The sequence below is a fragment of the Ranitomeya variabilis genome, chromosome 2, assembly GCF_051348905.1.
Source record: "Ranitomeya variabilis isolate aRanVar5 chromosome 2, aRanVar5.hap1, whole genome shotgun sequence".
NCBI classification, from domain to species: domain Eukaryota; kingdom Metazoa; phylum Chordata; class Amphibia; order Anura; family Dendrobatidae; genus Ranitomeya; species Ranitomeya variabilis.
In genome coordinates this window covers 1,000,516,443-1,000,540,861 of record NC_135233.1, presented here as the reverse complement: position 1 = coordinate 1,000,540,861, position 24,419 = coordinate 1,000,516,443, and the positions used below count along the sequence as shown (strand labels likewise).

Genomic DNA, 24,419 nt, shown 5'->3' with positions numbered 1-24,419 from the left:
TCCATCACGAACTGTCGCACCTCAGCTGGGCAAAGATGGAAGAACTCGTCTTTGATCATCAGGTCTCGCAGCTGTGCAAAGGTGGTCACTGACAGTCCTTGGGTCCACTGGTCAAAGTGGGTCCCCAGTCCATGCACCACATCACTGTAACTGTCGTGTGGGCCACGTTGGAGGGTCCGGAACTTTTTACGGTACACCTCGGGTGTAAGCTGGTACTTGGCTATGAGGGCCTGCTTGATAGCCTCATAGTCACCATCTTGTTCTTGAGGGAGTGCAGCAAACGCCTCCAGAGCTTTCAGCCTCTCAGCCCTGGTGTCAGGTATCGTGCCCATTCATCTGCAGGCAGTCGGTACTGTCTGCAGGCTTTCTCAAAGGCCCGCAGAAAAGTGTCCAGGTCCACATCCTTTTCCATAACAGGGAAGTGATCGGGCCGGGGCTTCGGCATCTGAGCGCTGCTGGGCTCACGGCTCTGGGCGGTGGAGGGTATTCCTCCCTGCCGGAGCATCTCTAGTTCGTGGACTCACTGGGCTTGGCGCTCGGCTCTCTGGTATTGCTGGATCAGCTGCAGATGTCTCTCTAGGTCATCTGCGGAGCCTTGTTGCAGAGCCAGCTGCAGTAGCAGGTCTGCGCCCCCTTGGTTGCCAGTAGGGCCCGTATTCAGTGGTTGGACCTCTGCTGCAGCACCATGTTCACTTGTGCCGGCTTCTGCGGCCTCTGGGCTCTGTGGCCTGGCTTGGTCTGCTTCAAATTGCACCAGTTCAGCGACCATTTGAACCTTGGTCTTGCCCTGGGAGTTCAGGCCATGGTACGTGCATATCCCAGCAAGAGCGTCCTTCTTCTGCTGGGCGTACCAGGCTTCTCCTTTCGCAGCCATGGTTGCCAAATAAAAGATAGGATAGAAAAACGAAGAGAAAGGGAGGGGATAATTACCAGTACACAATTGTCTCACAACTAATAAACACTGAGTTCGTTCTCCAAACATATTTGCGCAGAGTCCCCGCAAGAACTTTCTGCAAGTTTTTAGTGAGAGGAATGATTGCTCAAACCAAATCACTAATGCTCTAATATCCCACCGCCTTGCCACCAATTGTCACGATCCCTTCGCCGCGGCCAGCAGTTTGTCACAAAATCCCCAGGGATTCCTGACCACTGCCACCAATATGTCACGGATTGGGGTGACTTTAGACCAACAGACGGCTATCACATGTGCAGGGGGGCTTATCTTAGTTATCCCTCCACTGCCACAATGTGATAAAAAAAACACACACAAGGCTAGAGACCTCTTAGTTTACAGCAGGGGCTTATTTTAGGTATCCCACTGCTCTTCCATATACCATGAACTGCAGGGATTTGTGTATATCCCGCTTACAGTTCCACTTAAACCTTGCAGCTCTCTGGCGCCCCCCTTACTGTCAGGTCAGATTAGGTACCTCACCTAGGGTAATTAGTCGCCAGAAAGGCTGCCTGCTATGTACTGGCTATTGGGCATGCTGCAGCGACGCGATAACTACTCCCACTCAGGCAGGAACAATAATTATCAATGCCGCAGTCGCTGCAAAGTCACCCAAAGGCCTGCACACGGTAGTGCCGCCACCAGCTTCGATTAAACGGGTCCGAAGCTAACCCAAAACAGTAGCGTAAATTCCCTTCAAGAGACAGGGTACGTTTAGAGCATGGAGAATGAACTAGTATGAAATATTATACTCATAAAGTTTATGCAGTGTTTATAAAAAGTTCTATAAAGAGGTTACAATATGAGACAATTGCAATTATGTACAAGGTAATTATAACATAAAGAGGATTAAAGGAGAAAAGATAACACTCACATGTTTTTAGTTCATATCAGTTCAGGCAAAAACCATGCTGGTGGGCGGAGCTCCCAAAAATCCCAATGCATGAGGTACAGCTCTTCAGATCAGACTCACATGTTCTTCCAGCAACAGACTGACTGCTGGAGTCCGGCCAAAACAGTTATAGCTCAGCTTGGTGACATCACCAGAAAGGGATGGCTGTTGTGAAATTGGATTTTGGGCTCCCCCGGTGGCCACTGGTGGAATTGAACTGGTGTGCATCATCCTCTCTGTTCACCTGTTTCCATCAGGATGTGGGAGTCGCTATTTAGCCTTGCTCCTCTGTCACTTCCATGCCGGTCAACATTGTAATCAGAAGCCTTTCTGTGCATGTTCCTGCTGCTAGACAACTCCCAGCTAAGTTGGACTTAGTCCTTGTTTGTTTTTGCATTTTGTTCCAGTTCACAGCTGTAGTTTCGTTTCTGTGTCTGGAAAGCTCTTGTGATCTGAAATTGCCACTCTGATGTTATGAGTTAATACTAGAGTCTTAAAGTAATTTCAGGATGGTATTTTGATAGGGTTTTCAGCTGACCATGAAAGTGCCCTTTCTGTCTTCCTGCTATCTAGTAAGCGGACCTCAATTTTGCTAAACCTATTTTCATACTACGTTTGTCATTTCATCTAAAATCACCGCCAATATTTGTGGGGGCCTCTGTCTGCCTTTCGGGGAAATTTCTCTAGAGGTGAGCCAGGACTATATTTTCCTCTGCCAGGATTAGTTAGTCCTCCGGCCGGTGCTGGGCGTCTAGGGATAAAACGCAGGCTACGCTACCCGGCTACTGTTAGTTGTGCGGCAGGTTTAGTTCATGGTCAGTTTAGTTTTCATCCTTCCAAGAGCTAGTTATTATGTTTGCTGGGCTATGTTCTCTTGCCATTGAGAACCATAACAGTTTGACCGGCCTAAAAGGGTTAAATTAATTGACAGAGAAAGGAGAGAAAAGAGAAGTCTGCTGAAGATTTTTTTTTTTTTTTTTTTCTCAGTTCTGAGTGTGCTTGTAATTGAATCTCTTGCAAGTCTGCCTATATTGCAGCCTTTCTCTCTCTCTCTCCTTCTAATCCTGGAATGGCTCTGTGTTCACCTGTTTAAAATGGATATTCAGAGTTTAGCTGCAGGTTTGAATAATCTCACCACGAAAGTTCAAAACTTACAAGATTTTGTTGTTCATGTTCCTATATCTGAACCTAGAATTCCTTTGCCTGAATTTTTCTCGGGGAATAGATCTTGCTTTCAAAATTTCAAAAATAATTGCAAGTTGTTTTTGTCCCTGAAATCTCGCTCTGCTGGAGATCCTGCTCAGCAGGTCAGGATTGTGATTTCTTTGCTCCGGGGCGACCCTCAGGATTGGGCTTTTGCATTGGCTCCAGGGGATCCTGCGTTGCTCAATGTGGATGCGTTTTTTCTGGCCTTGGGGTTGCTTTATGAGGAACCTCAGTTAGAACTTCAGGCGGAAAAGGCCTTGATGTCCCTATCTCAGGGGCAAGACGAAGCTGAAATATACTGCCAGAAATTCCGTAAATGGGCTGTGCTTACTCAGTGGAATGAGTGCGCCCTGGCGGTGAATTTCAGAGAGGGTCTCTCTGATGCCATTAAGGATGTTATGGTGGGGTTCCCTGTGCCTGCGGGTCTGAATGAGTCCATGACAATGGCTATCCAGATCGATAGGCGTCTGCGGGAGCGCAAACCTGTGCACCATTTGGCGGTGTCTACTGAGAAGACGCCAGAGAATATGCAATGTGATAGAATTCTGTCCAGAAGTGAACGGCAGAATTTTAGACGAAAAAATAGGTTGTGCTTCTATTGCGGTGATTCAACTCATGTTATATCAGCATGCTCTAAGCGTACTAAGAAGCTTGATAAGTCTGTTTCAATTGGCACTTTACAGTCTAAGTTTATTCTATCTGTGACCCTGATTTGTTCTTTATCATCTATTACCGCGGATGCCTATGTCGACTCTGGCGCCGCTTTGAGTCTTATGGATTGGTCCTTTGCCAAACGCTGTGGGTATGATTTGGAGCCTCTTGAAACTCCTATACCCCTGAAGGGGATTGACTCCACCCCATTGGCTAGCAATAAACCACAATACTGGACACAAGTAACTATGCGGATTAATCCGGATCACCAGGAGATTATTCGCTTTCTTGTGCTGTATAACCTACATGATGTGTTGGTGCTTGGATTGCCATGGCTGCAATCTCATAACCCAGTCCTTGACTGGAAAGCTATGTCTGTGTTAAGCTGGGAATGTAAGGGGACGCATGGGGATGTACCTGTGGTTTCCATTTCATCATCTATTCCCTCTGAGATTCCTGAATTCTTGACTGAATATCGTGACGTTTTTGAAGAACCTAAGCTTGGTTCATTACCTCCGCACCGGGAGTGCGATTGTGCCATAGATTTGATTCCGGGTAGTAAATACCCTAAGGGTCGTTTATTTAATCTGTCTGTGCCTGAACATGCTGCTATGCGAGAATATATAAAGGAGTCCTTGGAAAAGGGACATATTCGTCCTTCGTCATCTCCCTTAGGAGCCGGTTTTTTCTTTGTGGCTAAGAAAGATGGCTCTTTGAGGCCGTGCATTGATTATCGGCTTTTGAATAAAATCACGGTTAAATATCAATATCCGTTGCCACTGCTGACTGATTTGTTTGCTCGCATAAAGGGGGCCAAGTGGTTCTCTAAGATAGATCTTCGTGGGGCGTATAATTTGGTGCGAATTAAGCAGGGGGATGAGTGGAAAACCGCATTTAATACGCCCGAGGGCCACTTTGAGTATTTGGTGATGCCTTTTGGTCTTTCAAATGCCCCTTCAGTCTTTCAGTCCTTTATGCATGACATTTTCCGTGATTATTTGGATAAATTTATGATTGTGTATCTGGATGATATTTTGATTTTTTCGGATGACTGGGACTCTCATGTCCAGCAGGTCAGGAGGGTTTTTCAGGTTTTGCGGTCTAATTCCTTGTGTGTGAAGGGTTCTAAGTGCGTTTTTGGGGTTCAAAAGATTTCCTTTTTGGGATATATTTTTTCCCCCTCTTCCATCGAGATGGATCCTGTCAAGGTTCAGGCTATTTGTGATTGGACGCAACCCTCTTCTCTTAAGAGTCTTCAGAAATTTTTGGGCTTTGCTAACTTTTATCGTCGATTTATTGCTGGTTTTTCTGATGTTGTTAAACCATTGACTGATTTGACTAAGAAGGGTGCTGATGTTGCTGATTGGTCCCCTGCTGCTGTGGAGGCCTTTCGGGAGCTTAAGCGCCGCTTTTCTTCCGCCCCTGTGTTGCGTCAGCCTGATGTTGCTCTTCCTTTTCAGGTTGAGGTCGACGCTTCTGAAATCGGAGCTGGGGCGGTTTTGTCGCAGAGAAGTTCCGATTGCTCCGTGATGAGACCTTGTGCTTTTTTCTCGCGTAAATTTTCGCCCGCCGAGCGGAATTATGATGTTGGGAATCGGGAGCTTTTGGCCATGAAGTGGGCTTTTGAGGAGTGGCGTCATTGGCTTGAGGGGGCTAGACATCAGGTGGTGGTATTGACTGACCACAAAAATCTAATTTATCTTGAGTCCGCCAGACGCCTGAATCCTAGACAGGCGCGCTGGTCGTTGTTTTTCTCTCGGTTTAATTTTGTGGTGTCCTACCTGCCGGGTTCTAAGAATGTTAAGGCGGATGCCCTTTCTAGGAGTTTTGAGCCTGACTCCCCTGGTAATTCTGAACCTACAGGTATCCTTAAGGATGGAGTGATATTGTCTGCCGTTTCTCCAGACCTGCGGCGGGCCTTGCAGGAGTTTCAGGCGGATAGACCTGATCGTTGCCCACCTGGTAGACTGTTTGTTCCTGATGATTGGACCAGTAAAGTCATTTCTGAGGTTCATTCTTCTGCGTTGGCAGGTCATCCTGGAATCTTTGGTACCAGGGATTTGGTGGCAAGGTCCTTCTGGTGGCCTTCCCTGTCTCGAGATGTGCGAGGCTTCGTGCAGTCTTGTGACGTTTGTGCTCGGGCCAAGCCTTGTTGTTCTCGGGCTAGTGGATTGTTGTTGCCCTTGCCTATCCCGAAGAGGCCCTGGACGCACATCTCGATGGATTTTATTTCGGATCTTCCTGTTTCTCAGAAGATGTCTGTCATCTGGGTGGTGTGTGATCGTTTCTCTAAGATGGTCCATTTGGTTCCCCTGCCTAAGTTGCCTTCTTCTTCCGAGTTGGTTCCTCTGTTTTTTCAAAATGTGGTCCGTTTGCATGGTATTCCGGAGAATATCGTTTCTGACAGAGGTACCCAATTCGTGTCTAGATTTTGGCGAGCATTCTGTGCTAGGATGGGCATAGATTTGTCTTTCTCGTCTGCTTTCCATCCTCAGACTAATGGCCAGACCGAGCGGACGAATCAGACCTTGGAGACATATTTGAGGTGTTTTGTGTCTGCAGATCAGGATGATTGGGTTGCTTTTTTGCCTTTAGCGGAGTTTGCCCTCAATAATCGGGCCAGTTCTGCCACCTTGGTGTCTCCCTTTTTCTGTAATTCGGGGTTTCATCCTCGATTTTCTTCTGGTCAGGTGGAATCTTCGGATTGTCCTGGAGTGGATGCTGTGGTGGAGAGGTTGCATCAGATTTGGGGGCAGGTAGTGGACAATTTGAAGTTGTCCCAGGAGAAGACTCAGCTTTTTGCCAACCGCCGGCGTCGGGTTGGTCCTCGGCTTTGTGTTGGGGACTTGGTGTGGTTGTCTTCTCGTTTTGTCCCTATGAGGGTTTCTTCTCCCAAGTTTAAGCCTCGGTTCATCGGCCCGTACAAGATATTGGAGATTCTTAACCCTGTGTCCTTCCGTTTGGACCTCCCTGCATCTTTTTCTATTCATAATGTTTTTCATCGGTCATTATTGCGCAGGTATGAGGTACCGGTTGTGCCTTCCGTTGAGCCTTCTGCTCCGGTGTTGGTTGAGGGCGAGTTGGAGTACGTTGTGGAAAAAATCTTGGACTCCCGTGTTTCCAGACGGAAACTCCAGTATCTGGTCAAATGGAAGGGATACGGTCAGGAGGATAATTCTTGGGTGACTGCCTCTGATGTTCATGCCTCCGATTTGGTCCGTGCCTTTCATAGGGCTCATCCTGATCGCCCTGGTGGTTCTGGTGAGGGTTCGGTGCCCCCTCCTTGAGGGGGGGGTACTGTTGTGAAATTGGATTTTGGGCTCCCCCGGTGGCCACTGGTGGAATTGAACTGGTGTGCATCATCCTCTCTGTTCACCTGTTTCCATCAGGATGTGGGAGTCGCTATTTAGCCTTGCTCCTCTGTCACTTCCATGCCGGTCAACATTGTAATCAGAAGCCTTTCTGTGCATGTTCCTGCTGCTAGACAACTCCCAGCTAAGTTGGACTTAGTCCTTGTTTGTTTTTGCATTTTGTTCCAGTTCACAGCTGTAGTTTCGTTTCTGTGTCTGGAAAGCTCTTGTGATCTGAAATTGCCACTCTGATGTTATGAGTTAATACTAGAGTCTTAAAGTAATTTCAGGATGGTATTTTGATAGGGTTTTCAGCTGACCATGAAAGTGCCCTTTCTGTCTTCCTGCTATCTAGTAAGCGGACCTCAATTTTGCTAAACCTATTTTCATACTACGTTTGTCATTTCATCTAAAATCACCGCCAATATTTGTGGGGGCCTCTGTCTGCCTTTCGGGGAAATTTCTCTAGAGGTGAGCCAGGACTATATTTTCCTCTGCCAGGATTAGTTAGTCCTCCGGCCGGTGCTGGGCGTCTAGGGATAAAACGCAGGCTACGCTACCCGGCTACTGTTAGTTGTGCGGCAGGTTTAGTTCATGGTCAGTTTAGTTTCCATCCTTCCAAGAGCTAGTTATTATGTTTGCTGGGCTATGTTCTCTTGCCATTGAGAACCATAACAGATGGCTATCCCAGACCCTCCTACCTTTTCAGTTTTACTAACTGTGCATTAAATATATCTGATGCCCGTAACTTCGCTACCGAACATGTCGTCATCATCATACCCCACCCAGCATTCATCTCGTATTATCGCTAGCATTCTAGGGAGATCAAATATGTCCTATTTGGGATGTATATTTACAGAGAAATCCCTACTTCTTTACCAGATGGAGTTAGAGACTCGTCTTTACAGTGATGGATAGCTCCACCGAGGGGAAGTAAGAATATATATTGTCGTGTTCTTAACTTAAATGGTTTGCCTAATATCTTACAAAAACCAAACAAAGAACTTTCATGGATTCTAGAAGTTTCTAGTCCAGTTATAGCTGGACAAGAGCTTACACGGCAGGAAATGCCGGTCGTAAATACCTTGGCTCTCATAAAACCCCCACACTCTCTGAGAAGGAAAGCTAAATCCTGAAGTAATGGGAAGGGGGGGGGGGTTTGAGCCCAGTGTCTGCAATGTGTTCTTGGGGACCATGGTCAGAAGTGCAAAAATCCCTCAGCTGGTGCTAACAGGCAGGGAAACTAAACTTATATTTCATACCATATCGTGACACCACCATAGTGCTACATAAACCTTTTCCTACATTACAATAAAGTGGATTTCACTTAACGAGAAGAACACAATGAGAATGTTACATGGTTAGACAGGGCTTGACGGTGACTATGACTGGGACACAGGCCCCACCTAGTGTAGCGTAACAAACAAGTTTAAAAAATCCAACTGGTTCAGACATTTTGCAAGTTGGTTGTTGTAATTGCGATACACTAGCGATCACAATGCTACCCCATTCATGAGCATTACATAATGATGTAGCAGCGGCACAGAGTGATTGCGTCATCATTGGTGTTGCTGCCAAAGTCATCATCTAGCTGTTCTATCCATTTTGCAAAATAGTTCCATCGTGTTACATCTCTAGTCTGACACTAGAGGGAGCTGAACACACACACACACACACACACACACACACACACATACAGTGGGGCAAAAAAGTATTTAGTCATTCAGCAATAGTGCAAATTCCACCACTTAAAAAGATGAGAGGCGTCTGTAATTTACATCATAGGTAGACCTCAACTATGGGAGACAAACGGAGAACAAAAAATCCAGAAAATCACATTGTCTGTTTTTTTTATCATTTTATTTGCATATTATGGTGGAAAATAAGTATTTGGTCAGAAACAAACAATCAAGATTTCTGGCTCTCACAGACCTGTAACTTCTTCTTTAAGAGTCTCCTCTTTCCTCCACTCATTACCTGTAGTAATGGCACCTGTTTAAACTTGTTATCAGTATAAAAAGACACCTGTGCACACCCTCAAACAGTCTGACTCCAAACTCCACTATGGTGAAGACCAAAGAGCTGTCAAAGGACACCAGAAACAAAATTGTAGCCCTGCACCAGGCTGGGAAGACTGAATCTGCAATAGCCAACCAGCTTGGAGTGAAGAAATCAACAGTGGGAGCAATAATTAGAAAATGGAAGACATTCAAGACCACTGATAATCTCCCTCGATCTGGGGCTCCACGCAAAATCCCACCCCGTGGGGTCAGAATGATCACAAGAACGGTGAGCAAAAATCCCAGAACCACGCGGGGGGACCTAGTGAATGAACTGCAGAGAGCTGGGACCAATGTAACAAGTCCTACCATAAGTAACACACTACGCCACCATGGACTCAGATCCTGCAGTGCCAGATGTGTCCCACTGCTTAAGCCAGTACATGTCCGGGCCCATCTGAAGTTTGCTAGAGAGCATTTGGATGATCCAGAGGAGTTTTGGGAGAATGTCCTATGGTCTGATGAAACTAAACTGGAACTGTTTGGTAGAAACACAACTTGTCGTGTTTGGAGGAAAAAGAATACTGAGTTGCATCCATCAAACACCATACCTACTGTAAAGCATGGTGGTGGAAACATCATGCTTTGGGGCTGTTTCTCTGCAAAGGGGCCAGGACGACTGATCCGGGTACATGAAAGAATGAATGGGGCCATGTATCGTGAGATTTTGAGTGCAAACCTCCTTCCATCAGCAAGGGCATTGAAGATGAAACGTGGCTGGGTCTTTCAACATGACAATGATCCAAAGCACACCGCCAGGGCAACGAAGGAGTGGCTTCGTAAGAAGCATTTCAAGGTCCTGGAGTGGCCTAACCAGTCTCCAGATCTCAACCCTATAGAAAACCTTTGGAGGGAGTTGAAAGTCCGTGTTGCCAAGCGAAAAGCCAAAAACATCACTGCTCTAGAGGAGATCTGCATGGAGGAATGGGCCAACATACCAACAACAGTATGTGGCAACCTTGTGAAGACTTACAGAAAACGTTTGACCTCTGTCATTGCCAACAAAGGATATATTACAAAGTATTGAGATGAAATTTTGTTTCTGACCAAATACTTATTTTCCACCATAATATGCAAATAAAATGATAAAAAAACAGACAATGTGATTTTCTGGATTTTTTGTTCTCAGTTTGTCTCCCATAGTTGAGGTCTACCTATGATGTAAATTACATACGCCTCTCATCTTTTTAAGTGGTGGAACTTGCACTATTGCTGAATGACTAAATACTTTTTTGCCCCACTGTATATATATATATATATATATATATATATATATATATATATATATATATATATATATGTACACTGATCAAAAAAATAAAGGGAACACTAAAATACCACATCCTAGATATCACTGAATGAAATATCAGTTGCAAATCTTTATTCATTACATAGTGGAATGTGTTGAGAACAATAAAACATAACAATGATCAATGTAAATCAAAATTAATATCCCATGGAGGTCTGGATTTGGAATGATGCTCAAAATCAAAGTGGAAAATCAAATTACAGGCTGATCCAACTTAAGTGGAAATGCCTCAAGACAAGGAAATGATGTTCAGTTGTGTGTGTGGCCTCCACATGCCTGTATGACCTCCCTACAAAACCTGGGCATGCTCCTGGACTAAAGCATCCGCCAACTCCTGGACAGTCTGTGGTGCTCAATTGGATTCAGGTCTGGGGAACGGGCGGGCCAGTCCATAGCTTCAATGCCTTCATCTTGCAGGAACTGCTGACACACTCCAGCCACATGAGGTCTGGCATTGTCCTGCATTAGGAGGAATCCAGGGCCAACCGCACCAGCATATGGTCTCACGAGGGGTCTGAGGATCTCATCTCGGTACCTAATGGCAGTCAAGCTACCTCTGGTGAGCACATGGAGGGCTGTGCGGCTCTCCAAAGAAATGCCACCCCACACCATTACTGACCCACTGCCAAACCGGTCATGCTGAAGGATGTTGCAGGCAGCAGATCGCTCTCCACGGCATCTCCAGGCTGTCACGTCTCTCACATGTGCTCAGTGTGAACCTGCTTTCATCTGTGAAGAGCAGAGGGCGCCAGTGGCGAATTTGCCAATCCTGGTGTTCTGTGGCAAATGCCAATCGTCATGCATGGTGTTGGACTGTGAGCTGTCATGAATCCCCAATGGCTAGGGATAGCACAGGATAAGCAAAGTATAATAAATATCGGACGAGCTCTAGGGTGATGGAACCTGGGCTGACCGCTGCCCTACGCCTGACAAACGCAACTAGAGATAGCCAGGGAGCGTGCCTACGTTGGTTCTAGACGCCACGCACCAGCCTAAGAGCTAACTAGTACTGCAGAGAAAACAAAGACCTCACTTGCCTCCAGAGGAATTAACCCCAAAGATATAGTTGCCCCCCACATGTATTGATGGTGAAATGAGAGGAAGGCACATACATAGAGATGATGTATATAGCTTTAGCAAATAGAGGCCCGCTAAAAACTAGAAAGCAGAATGACACAAAAGGGGACTGAGCGGTCAGCAAAAAACCCTAATCAAAAAAACCATCCTGAGATTACAAGAACCCATGTGCCAACTCATGACACATGGGGAGAACCTCAGTCCACTAGAGCAACCAGCTAACAAAGAGACATTCTAAGCAAGCTGGACAAAAAAACCAAACAACTGAAAATCAGCACTTAGCTTATCCTGAAAGATCTGGGAGCAGGTAGGCAGGAACCAAACAGAGCACATCTGAACACATTGATAGCCGGCAAGGGAAATGACAGAGAGGCCAGGTAAAATAGGAAACACCCAGCCTCTGATGGACAGATGGAAACCAAAGGCCGCAACCCACCAAAGTCACCCAGTACCAGCAGTAACCACCAGAGGGAGCCCGCAAACAGAATCCACAACAGTACCCCCCCCTTGAGGAGGGGTCACCGAACCCTCACGAGAACCCCCAGGGCGATCAGGGTGAGCTCTATGGAAGGCGCGGACCAAATCAGTCGCATGAACATCGGAGGCGACCACCCAGGAATTGTCCTCCTGACCATAACCCTTCCACTTAACCAAATACTGGAGTTTGCGTCTGGAAACACGAGAATCCAAGATCTTTTCAACAACATACTCCAATTCTCCCTCCACCAGCACCGGAGCAGGAGGCTCGACCGAAGGAACAACAGGCACCTCATACCTCCGCAACAACGACCGATGGAACACATTATGAATAGCGAACGATGCTGGGAGATCCAAACGGAAAGATACAGGGTTAAGAATCTCCGAGATCCTATAAGGACCGATGAACCGAGGCTTGAACTTAGGAGAAGAGACCTTCATAGGGACAAAACGAGAAGACAACCACACCAAGTCCCCAACAAGAAGTCGGGGACCCACGCGGCGACGGCGATTAGCAAACTGCTGAGTCTTCTCCTGAGACAACTTCAAATTGTCCACCACCTGATTCCAAATGTGATGTAGCCTGTCCACCACCACGTCCACTCCAGGACAATCCGAAGACTCCACCTGACCAGAGGAAAAACGAGGATGAAACCCCGAATTACAAAAAAAAGGAGAGACCAACGTGGCCGAACTAGCCCGATTATTAAGAGCAAATTCGGCCAGTGGCAAAAAAGCAACCCAGTCATCCTGATCAGCAGAAACAAAACACCTCAAATAAGTTTCCAAGGTCTGATTAGTTCGCTCCGTCTGGCCATTCGTCTGAGGATGGAATGCAGACGAGAAAGACAAATCAATGCCCATCTTGGCACAAAACGTCCGCCAAAATCTAGACACAAACTGGGATCCCCTGTCAGAAACGATATTCTCTGGAATCCCATGCAAACGAACCACGTTCTGAAAAAATAAAGGGACCAACTCAGAGGAGGAAGGCAACTTAGGCAAGGGCACCAAATGAACCATCTTAGAAAAGCGGTCACACACAACCCAGATAACGGACATTTTCTGTGAAACCGGGAGATCAGAAATAAAATCCATGGAAATGTGCGTCCAAGGCCTCTTCGGGATGGGCAAGGATAACAACAACCCACTAGCCCGTGAACAGCAAGGCTTAGCTCGAGCACACACTTCACAAGACTGCACAAAGGTACGCACATCCCTAGACAAGGAAGGCCACCAAAAAGACCTGGCCACCAAGTCTCTTGTACCAAATATTCCAGGATGACCAGCCAACACAGAAGAATGGACCTCGGAGATGACTCTACTGGTCCAATCATCCGGAACAAACAGTCTTTCTGGTGGACATCGATCCGGTTTATCCACCTGAAACTCCTGCAATGCGCGTCGCAAGTCTGGGGATACGGCGGACAATATTACTCCATCCCTAAGGATACCAGCAGGCCCAGTGTCTCCAGGAGAGTCAGGCACAAAACTCCTGGAAAGAGCATCTGCCTTCACATTCTTTGAACCTGGCAGGTATGAAACCACGAAATTGAAACGAGAAAAAAATAACGACCAACGAGCCTGTCTAGGATTCAAACGCCTGGCAGACTCAAGGTAAATGAGATTCTTGTGATCAGTCAAGACCACCACGCGATGTTTAGCACCCTCAAGCCAATGACGCCACTCCTCAAATGCCCACTTCATGGCCAAAAGCTCCCGATTACCCACATCATAATTGCGCTCGGCGGGCGAGAACTTTCTAGAGAAGAAAGCACATGGCTTCATCACCGAGCCATTAGAACTTCTCTGTGACAAAACCGCCCCCGCTCCAATCTCGGAAGCATCAACCTCCACCTGGAAAGGAAGTGAAACATCTGGTTGACACAACACAGGAGCAGAAGAAAACCGGCGCTTAAGTTCCCGAAAGGCCTCCACGGCCGCAGGAGACCAATCAGCAACATCAGCACCCTTTTTAGTCAAATCAGTCAAAGGTTTAACAATACTGGAAAAATTAGCAATGAACCGACGATAAAAATTAGCAAACCCCAAGAACTTCTGAAGGCTCTTAACAGATGTAGGTTGTGTCCAGTCACAAATAGCCTGAACCTTAACGGGATCCATCTCAATAGTAGAAGGAGAAAAAATGTACCCCAAAAAAGAAATCTTCTGGACTCCGAAGAGACACTTTGAGCCCTTCACAAACAGAGAATTGGCCCGCAAAACCTGAAACACCTTCCTGACCTGTAGAACATGAGACTCCCAGTCATCAGAAAACACCAAAATATCATCCAAATACACAATCATAAACTTATCCAGATATTCACGGAAAATATTGTGCATAAAGGACTGAAAGACTGACGGAGCATTGGAGAGTCCAAAAGGCATTACCAAATACTCAAAATGGCCCTCAGGCGTATTAAATGCGGTTTTCCACTCATCACCCTGTTTTATCCGCACCAGATTATACGCACCACGAAGATCTATTTTAGTGAACCACCTAGCCCCCTTAATGCGAGCAAACAAATCAGTAAATAATGGCAATGGATACTGGTATTTGACTGTAATCTTATTCAGAAGGCGATAATCTATACAAGGCCTCAGGGAACCATCTTTTTTTGCCACGAAAAAAAAACCTGCTCCCAGAGGGGACGAAGATGGACGAATATGTCCCTTTTCCAAGGACTCCTTAATATAATTCCGCATAGCAGTATGCTCTGGCAGTGACAGATTAAATAAACGACCCTTAGGGAACTTACTGCCAGGGATCAATTCTATAGCACAGTCACACTCTCTATGGGGAGGGAGCGAATTGAGCTTAGGCTCCTCAAAAACATCCCTATAATCCGACAAAAACGCAGGGATCTCCGAAGGAGTAGATGAAGCTATAGAAATCGGAGGTGCATCATCATGAACCCCGTGACATCCCCAGCTTAGCACAGACATTGTTTTCCAGTCCAGGACAGGATTATGAGTTTGTAACCATGGCAGACCAAGCACTAGTACATCATGTAAATTATACAGTACAAGGAAGCGAATCACCTCCTGATGAACGGGAGTCATGCGCATGGTCACTTGTGTCCAATACTGCGGTTTATTCATAGCCAATGGTGTAGAATCAATTCCTTTCAGAGGAATAGGAACTTCCAGAGGCTCTAGACTAAAACCGCAGCGTTTAGCAAATGACCAATCCATAAGACTCAGGGCAGCGCCTGAATCCACATAGGCATCGACGGAAATGGAAGACAGTGAAAAAATCAGAGTCACAGACAAAATGAACTTAGACTGCAGAGTATCAATGGCAAAAGATTTATCAACCCTTTTTGTGCGTTTAGAGCATGCTGATATAACATGAGCTGAATCACCACAATAAAAACACAAACCATTTTTCCGCCTATAATTTTGCCGTTCACTTCTGGACTGAATTCTATCACATTGCATAGTCTCAGGTGCCTGTTCAGAAGACACCGCCAACTGGTGCACGGGTTTGCGCTCCCGTAAACGCCGATCAATCTGAATGGCCATAGCCATAGACTCATTCAGACCTGTAGGCGCAGGGAACCCCACCATAATATCCTTAATGGCCTCAGAAAGACCATTTCTGAAGTTTGCAGCCAGGGCGCACTCATTCCACTGAGTAAGCACCGACCATTTCCGAAATTTCTGACAATATATTTCCGCTTCATCATGCCCCTGAGAGAGGGCCAATAAAGCCTTTTCAGCCTGAATCTCTAGGTTAGGTTCCTCATAGAGCAATCCCAATGCCAGAAAAAACGCATCCACACTGAGCAATGCAGGATCCCCTGGTGCCAATGCAAATGCCCAATTCTGAGGGTCGCCCCGTAGGAACGATATAACAATCTTGACCTGTTGAGCAGGGTCTCCAGAGGAGCGAGATTTCAAAGAGAGAAACAATTTACAATTGTTCCTGAAATTCAGGAAGGTAGATCTATCTCCAGAAAAAAACTCTGGAATAGGAATTCTAGGTTCAGACATGGGAGTGTGAACAACGAAATCCTGTATGTTTTGCACCTTTGCCGCGAGATTACTCAGGCTGGAAGCCAAACTCTGGACAGCCATGATAAACAGCTAAGATCAGAGAAATTCAAGGGTTAAGAGGAGGTAAGAAGCAGCTAGACAGCAATTAAGGGCTAGGCAGCAAAACTCTGAAGGAGAAAAAAAAAAAAAAAATTTTCCTTGAACACTTCTTTTCCTCCTGCTTCAGCCCAAACAATTAACACTTTGTGAGCCGGCTATACTGTCATGAATCCCCAATGGCTAGGGATAGCACAGGATAAGCAAAGTATAATAAATATCGGATGAGCTCTAGGGTGATGGAACCTGGGCTGACCGCTGCCCTACGCCTGACAAACGCAACTAGAGATAGCCAGGGAGCGTGCCTACGTTGGTTCTAGACGCCACGCACCAGCCTAAGAGCTAACTAGTACTGCAGAGAAAACAAAGACCTCACTTGCCTCCAGAGGAATTAACCCCAAAGATATAGTTGCCCCCCACATGTATTGACGGTGAAATGAGAGGAAGGCACATACATAAAGATGATGTATATAGCTTTAGCAAATAGAGGCCTGCTAAAAACTAGAAAGCAGAATGACACAAAAGGGGACTGAGCGGTCAGCAAAAAACCCTAATCAAAAAAACCATCCTGAGATTACAAGAACCCATGTGCCAACTCATGACACATGGGGAGAACCTCAGTCCACTAGAGCAACCAGCTAACAAAGAGACATTCTAAGCAAGCTGGACAAAAAAAACAAACAACTGAAAATCAGCACTTAGCTTATCCTGAAAGATCTGGGAGCAGGTAGGCAGGAACCAAACAGAGCACATCTGAACACATTGATAGCCGGCAAGGGAAATGACAGAGGCCAGGTAAAATAGGAAACACCCAGCCTCTGATGGACAGATGGAAACCAAAGGCCGCAACCCACCAAAGTCACCCAGTACCAGCAGTAACCACCAGAGGGAGCCCGCAAACAGAATCCACAACAGTGAGCACAACCCCCATCGGTGGACATCAGGCACTCATACCATCCTCATGAAGTCGGGTTCTATCCATTTGTGCAGACACATGCACATTTGTGGCCTGCTGGAGGTCATTTTGTAGGTCTCTGAAGTGCTCCTGCTGTTGCACAAAGGCTGAGGTAGTGGTCCTGCTGCTGGGTTGTTGCCCTCCTACGGCCCCCTCCACGTCTCCTGGTGTACTGGCCTGTCTCCTGTTAGCACCTCCATCCTCTGGACACTATGGTGACAGACTCAGCAAACCTTGCTACAGCTCGCATTGATGTGCCATCCTGGATGAGCTGCACTACCTGAGCCACTTATGTAAGTTGTAGAGTCCGTCTCATGCTACCACGAGTGTGAAAGCACAACCAACATTCAAAAGTGACCAAAACATCAGCCAAAAAGCATTGGTACTGAGATGTGGTCTGTGGTCCCCACCTGCAGAACCACTGCTTTATTGAGGGTGTTTTGATAATTGCCAATAATTTCCATCTGTTGTCTATTCCATTTGCACAACAGCATGTGAAATTGATTGTCAAATAGTGCTGCTTCCTAAGTGGACAGTTTGATTTCACAGAAGTTTGATTTACTTGGGAGTTATATTCTGTTGTTTAAGTGTTCCCTTTATTTTTTTGAGCAGTGTATATATATATATAAATATATCTATATATCTATATTGTGGTATAGCGACCCCTGTGGCAGCTAGGGGGCGTGTTGTGGATTCTGTTTGTGGGCTCCCTCTGGTGGTTACTGCTGGTACTGGGTGACTTTGGTGGGTTGCGGCCTTTGGTTTCCACCTGTCCATCAGAGGCTGGGTGTTTCCTATTTTACCTGGCCTTTCTGTCATTCCCTTGCCGGCTATCAATGTATTCAGATGTGCTCTGTTTGGTTCCTGCCTACCTGCTCCCAGATCTTTCAGGATAAGCTAAGTGCTGATTTTCAGTTGTTGGTTTTTTTGTCCAGCTTGCTTATTATGTCTCTATGCTAGCTGGTAGCTCTAGTGGACTGAGGTTCTCCCCATGTGCCATGAGTTGGCACATGGGTTCTTGTAATCTCAGGATGGTTTTTTGATTAGGGTTTTTTGCTGACCGCTCAGACCCCTTTTGTATCGTTCTGCTTTCTAGTTTACAGCGGGCCTCAATTTGCTGAACCTATATATATCATCTCTATGTGTGTGCCTTCCTCTCATTTCACCGTCAATACATGTGGGGGGCAACTATACCTTTTGGGGTTCATTCCTCTGGAGGCAAGTGAGGTCTTTATTTTCTCTGCAGTACTAGTTAGCTCTTAGGCTGGTGCGTGGCGTCTAGAACCAACGTAGGCACGCTCCCTGGCTATCTCTAGTTGCGTTTGTCAGGCGTAGGGCAGCGGTCAGCCCAGGTTCCATCACCCTAGAGCTCGTCCGATATTTTGTATTACTTTGCTTGTCCCTTGCTATCCCTAGCCATTGGGATTCATGACCGTATAGCCGGCCCACAAAGTGTTAATTGTTTGGGCTGAAGCAGGAGAAAAAGAAGTGTTTAAGGGAAAATTTTTTTTTTTTTTTTTTCCTTCAGAGTTTTGCTGCCTAGCCCTTAATTGCTGTCTAGCTGCTTCTTACCTCCTCTTAACCCTTGAATGGCTCTGATATTAGCTGTTTAACATGGATGTCCAGAGTTTGGCTTCCAGCCTGAGTAATCTCGCGGCAAAAGTTCAAAACATACAGGATTTTGTTGTTCACACTCCCATGTCTGAACCTAGAATTCCTATTCCAGAGTTCTTTTCTGGAGATAGATCTACCTTCCTGAATTTCAGGAACAATTGTAAATTGTTTCTTTCTTTAAAATCTCGCTCCTCTGGAGACCCTGCTCAACAGGTCAAGATTGTAATATCTTTCCTGCGAGGCGACCCTCAGAATTGGGCATTTGCATTGGCACCAGGGGATCCTGCATTGCTCAATGTGGATGCGTTTTTTCTGGCATTGGGATTGCTCTATGAGGAACCCAACCTGGAGATTCAGGCTGAAAAGGCTTTATTAGCCCTCTCTCAGGGGTATGATGAAGCGGAAATATATTGTCAAAAATTTCGGAAATGGTCGGTGCTTACTCAGTGGAATGAGTGCGCCCTGGCTGCAAACTTCAGAAATGGTCTTTCCGAGGCCATTAAGGATATTATGGTGGGGTTCCCTACGCCTACAGGTCTGAATGAGTCGATGGCTATGGCCATTCAGATTGATCGGCGTTTACGGGAGCGCAAACCCGTGCACCAGTTGGTGGTGTCTTTTGAACAGGCACCTGAGACTATGCAATGTGATAGAATTCAGTCCAGAAGTGAACGGCAAAATTATAGGCGGAAAAATGGATTGTGTTTTTATTGTGGTGATTCAGCTCATGTTATATCAGCATGCTCTAAACGCACAAAAAGGGTTGATAAATCTTTTGCCATTGGTACTCTGCAGCCTAAGTTCATTTTGTCTGTGACTCTGATTTTTTCACTGTCTTCCATTTCCGTCGATGCCTATGTGGATTCGGGCGCTGCCCTGAGTCTTATGGATTGGTCATTTGCTAAACGCTGCGGTTTTAGTCTGGAACCTCTGGAAGTTCCTATTCCTCTGAAGGGAATTTGCTCTACACCATTGGCTATGAATAAACCGCAGTATTGGACACAAGTGACCATGCGCATGACTCCCGTTCATCAGGAGGTGATTCGCTTCCTTGTACTGTATAATTTACATGATGTACTAGTGCTTGGTCTGCCATGGTTACAAACTCATAATCCTGTCCTGGACTGGAAAACAATGTCTGTGTTAAGCTGGGGATGTCAGGGGGTTCATGATTATGCACCTCCGATTTCAATCGCTTCATCTACTCCTTCTGAGATCCCTGCGTTTTTGTCTGACTATAGGGATGTTTTTGAGGAGCCTAAGCTCAATTCGCTCCCTCCGCATAGAGATTGTGACTGTGCTATAGAATTGATTCCTGGCAGTAAGTTCCCTAAGGGTCGTTTATTTAATCTGTCACTGCCAGAGCATACTGCTATGCGGAATTATATTAAGGAGTCCTTGGAAAAGGGACATATTCGTCCATCTTCGTCCCCTCTGGGAGCAGGTTTTTTTTTCGTGGCAAAAAAAGATGGTTCCCTGAGGCCTTGTATAGATTATCGCCTTCTGAATAAGATTACAGTCAAGTATCAGTATCCATTGCCATTATTGACTGATTTGTTTGCTCGCATTAAGGGGGCTAGGTGGTTCACTAAGATAGATCTTCGCGGTGCGTATAATCTGGTGCGGATAAAACAGGGTGATGAGTGGAAAACCGCATTTAATACGCCTGAGGGCCATTTTGAGTATTTGGTAATGCCTTTTGGACTCTCCAATGCTCCGTCAGTCTTTCAGTCCTTTATGCACAATATTTTCCGAGAATATCTGGATAAGTTTATGATTGTGTATTTGGATGATATTTTGGTGTTTTCTGATGACTGGGAGTCTCATGTTCTACAGGTCAGGAAGGTGTTTCAGGTTCTGCGGGCCAATTCTCTGTTTGTGAAGGGCTCAAAGTGTCTCTTCGGAGTCCAGAAGATTTCTTTTTTGGGGTACATTTTTTTCTCCTTCTACTATTGAGATGGATCCCGTCAAGGTTCAGGCGATTTGTGACTGGACACAACCTACATCTGTTAAGAGCCTTCAGAAGTTCTTGGGGTTTGCTAATTTTTATCGTCGGTTCATTGCTAATTTTTCCAGTATTGTTAAACCTTTGACTGATTTGACTAAAAAGGGTGCTGATGTTGCTGATTGGTCTCCTGCGGCCGTGGAGGCCTTTCGGGAACTTAAGCGCCGGTTTTCTTCTGCTCCTGTGTTGTGTCAACCAGATGTTTCACTTCCTTTTCAGGTTGAGGTTGATGCTTCCGAGATTGGAGCGGGGGCGGTTTTGTCACAGAGAAGTTCTAATGGCTCGGTGATGAAGCCATGTGCATTCTTCTCTAGAAAATTCTCGCCCGCCGAGCGCAATTATGATGTGGGTAATCGGGAGCTTTTGGCCATGAAGTGGGCATTTGAGGAGTGGCGTCATTGGCTTGAGGGTGCTAAACATCGTGTGGTGGTCTTGACTGATCACAAGAATCTCATTTACCTTGAGTCTGCCAGGCGTTTGAATCCTAGACAGGCTCGTTGGTCGTTGTTTTTTTCTCGTTTCAATTTCGTGGTTTCATACCTGCCAGGTTCAAAGAATGTGAAGGCAGATGCTCTTTCCAGGAGTTTTGTGCCTGACTCTCCTGGAGACTCTGGGCCTACTGGTATCCTTAGGGATGGGGTAATATTGTCCGCCGTATCCCCAGACTTGCGACGTGCATTGCAGGAGTTTCAGGTGGATAAACCGGATCGTTGTCCACCAGAAAGACTGTTTGTTCCGGATGATTGGACCAGTAGAGTCATCTCCGAGGTCCATTCTTCTGTGTTGGCTGGTCATCCTGGAATATTTGGTACTAGAGACTTGGTGGCCAGGTCTTTTTGGTGGCCTTCCTTGTCTAGGGATGTGCGTACCTTTGTGCAGTCTTGTGAAGTGTGTGCTCGAGCTAAGCCTTGCTGTTCTCGGGCCAGTGGGTTGTTGTTATCCTTGCCCATCCCGAAGAGGCCTTGGACGCACATTTCCATGGATTTTATTTCTGATCTCCCGGTTTCACAGAAAATGTCCGTTATCTGGGTTGTGTGTGACCGCTTTTCTAAGATGGTTCATTTGGTGCCCTTGCCTAAGTTGCCTTCCTCCTCTGAGTTGGTCCCTTTATTTTTTCAGAACGTGGTTCGTTTGCATGGGATTCCGGAGAATATCGTTTCTGACAGGGGATCCCAGTTTGTGTCTAGATTTTGGCGGACGTTTTGTGCCAAGATGGGCATTGATTTGTCTTTCTCGTCTGCATTCCATCCTCAGACGAATGGCCAGACGGAGCGAACTAATCAGACCTTGGAAACTTATTTGAGGTGTTTTGTTTCTGCTGATCAAGATGACTGGGTTGCTTTTTTGCCACTGGCCGAATTTGCTCTTAATAATCGGGCTAGTTCTGCCACGTTGGTCTCTCCTTTTTTTTGTAATTCGGGGTTTCATCCTCGTTTTTCCTCTGGTCAGGTGGAGTCTTCGGATTGTCCTGGAGTGGACGTGGTGGTGGACAGGCTGCATCAGATTTGGAACCAGGTGGTGGACAATTTGAAGTTATCTCAGGAGAAGTGTCATGGTTCTCAATGGCAAGAGAACGTAATTAAGCATACAAAAGGACTAGCTCTTGGAAGATGGGAACTCGAGCTGACCATGAGCTAAACCTACCGCACAACTAACAGTGGCCGGGTAGCGTGCCTACGTTTTATCCCTAGACGCCCAGCGCCAGCCGGAGAACTGACTGACCCTAGCAGAGGAAAATACAGACCTGGCTTACCTCTAGAGAAATTTTCCCCAAAAGGCAGACAGTAGCCCCCACATATATTGGCGGTGATTTTAGAGGAAAATGACATACGAAGTATGAAGATAGGTTTAGCAAATTGAGGTCCGCTTACTAGATAGTAGGAAGACAGAAAAGGGAACTTCACGGTCAGCTGAAAACCCTTTCAAAATACCATCCTGAAATTACTTTAAGACTCTAACATCAACTCATGACACCAGAGTGGCAATTTCAGCTCACAAGAGCTTCCAGCCTCAGAAATATTCAATCACAGAGAACTGGAACAAAAATGCAAAACAAACTTAGGACAACAAGTCCAACTTAGCTGATAGTAGTCTAGGAGCAGGAACATGCAACAGAAAGGCTTCTGGTAACATTGCTGGCCGGCATAGAAATTACTGAGGAGCAAGGCTAAATAGAAAACTCCCACATACTGATGGAAAACAGGTGAACAGAGGAGATGAAGCACACAAGTGCAGTACCACCAGAAACCACCGGGGGAGCCCAGAAACCAAATTCACAACAGAGAAGACTCAGCAGTTTGCTAATCGCCGTCGCCGCGTGGGTCCCCGACTTCTTGTTGGGGATTTGGTGTGGTTGTCTTCTCGTTTTGTCCCTATGAAGGTCTCTTCTCCTAAGTTCAAGCCTCGGTTCATCGGTCCTTATAGGATCTCGGAGATTCTTAACCCTGTATCTTTTCGTTTGGATCTCCCAGCATCGTTTGCTATTCATAATGTGTTCCATCGGTCGTTGTTGCGGAGGTATGAGGTGCCCGTTGTTCCTTCGGTTGAGCCTCCTGCTCCGGTGCTGGTGGAGGGAGAATTGGAGTATGTTGTTGAGAAGATCTTGGATTCTCGTGTTTCCAGACGCAAACTCCAGTATTTGGTTAAGTGGAAGGGTTATGGTCAGGAGGATAATTCCTGGGTGGTCGCCTCCGATGTTCATGCGACTGATTTGGTCCGCGCCTTCCATAGAGCTCACCCTGATCGCCCTGGGGGTTCTCGTGAGGGTTCGGTGACCCCTCCTCAAGGGGGGGGGTACTGTTGTGGATTCTGTTTGTGGGCTCCCTCTGGTGGTTACTGCTGGTACTGGGTGACTTTGGTGGGTTGCGGCCTTTGGTTTCCACCTGTCCATCAGAGGCTGGGTGTTTCCTATTTTACCTGGCCTTTCTGTCATTCCCTTGCCGGCTATCAATGTATTCAGATGTGCTCTGTTTGGTTCCTGCCTACCTGCTCCCAGATCTTTCAGGATAAGCTAAGTGCTGATTTTCAGTTGTTGGTTTTTTTGTCCAGCTTGCTTATTATGTCTCTATGCTAGCTGGTAGCTCTAGTGGACTGAGGTTCTCCCCATGTGCCATGAGTTGGCACATGGGTTCTTGTAATCTCAGGATGGTTTTTTGATTAGGGTTTTTTGCTGACCGCTCAGACCCCTTTTGTATCGTTCTGCTTTCTAGTTTACAGCGGGCCTCAATTTGCTGAACCTATATATATCATCTCTATGTGTGTGCCTTCCTCTCATTTCACCGTCAATACATGTGGGGGGCAACTATACCTTTTGGGGTTCATTCCTCTGGAGGCAAGTGAGGTCTTTATTTTCTCTGCAGTACTAGTTAGCTCTTAGGCTGGTGCGTGGCGTCTAGAACCAACGTAGGCACGCTCCCTGGCTATCTCTAGTTGCGTTTGTCAGGCGTAGGGCAGCGGTCAGCCCAGGTTCCATCACCCTAGAGCTCGTCCGATATTTTGTATTACTTTGCTTGTCCCTTGCTATCCCTAGCCATTGGGATTCATGACAGGGGCGCTGTGTGTGCTCCTTGAGATATGCATTGAGGCATATATATGGTGTGCAAGGACCTGTGGTGATGTCATGCTCACCTGACTAGCCATGTGACAGGTACCTGGGTGTGGTTACACCTATGTAAAGGAGATGTGTGGAGCACATGGTGGAATGTGAGTGTTAGTGGGTAAGTGTCCGTCAGGGTGGACACACTTCCATGTGTCCTGGCAGGACACTGCAAAGTGGC

General features: G+C 46.4%; 1 long non-coding RNA gene across 2 annotated transcripts in view; it reads right to left on the bottom strand.

Moving 5' to 3' along the window:
* LOC143808463 (uncharacterized) overlaps positions 1-24,419 on the bottom strand; it is a 56,078-nt gene that overhangs the window by 1,223 nt on the left and 30,436 nt on the right. The window lies entirely within an intron of this gene.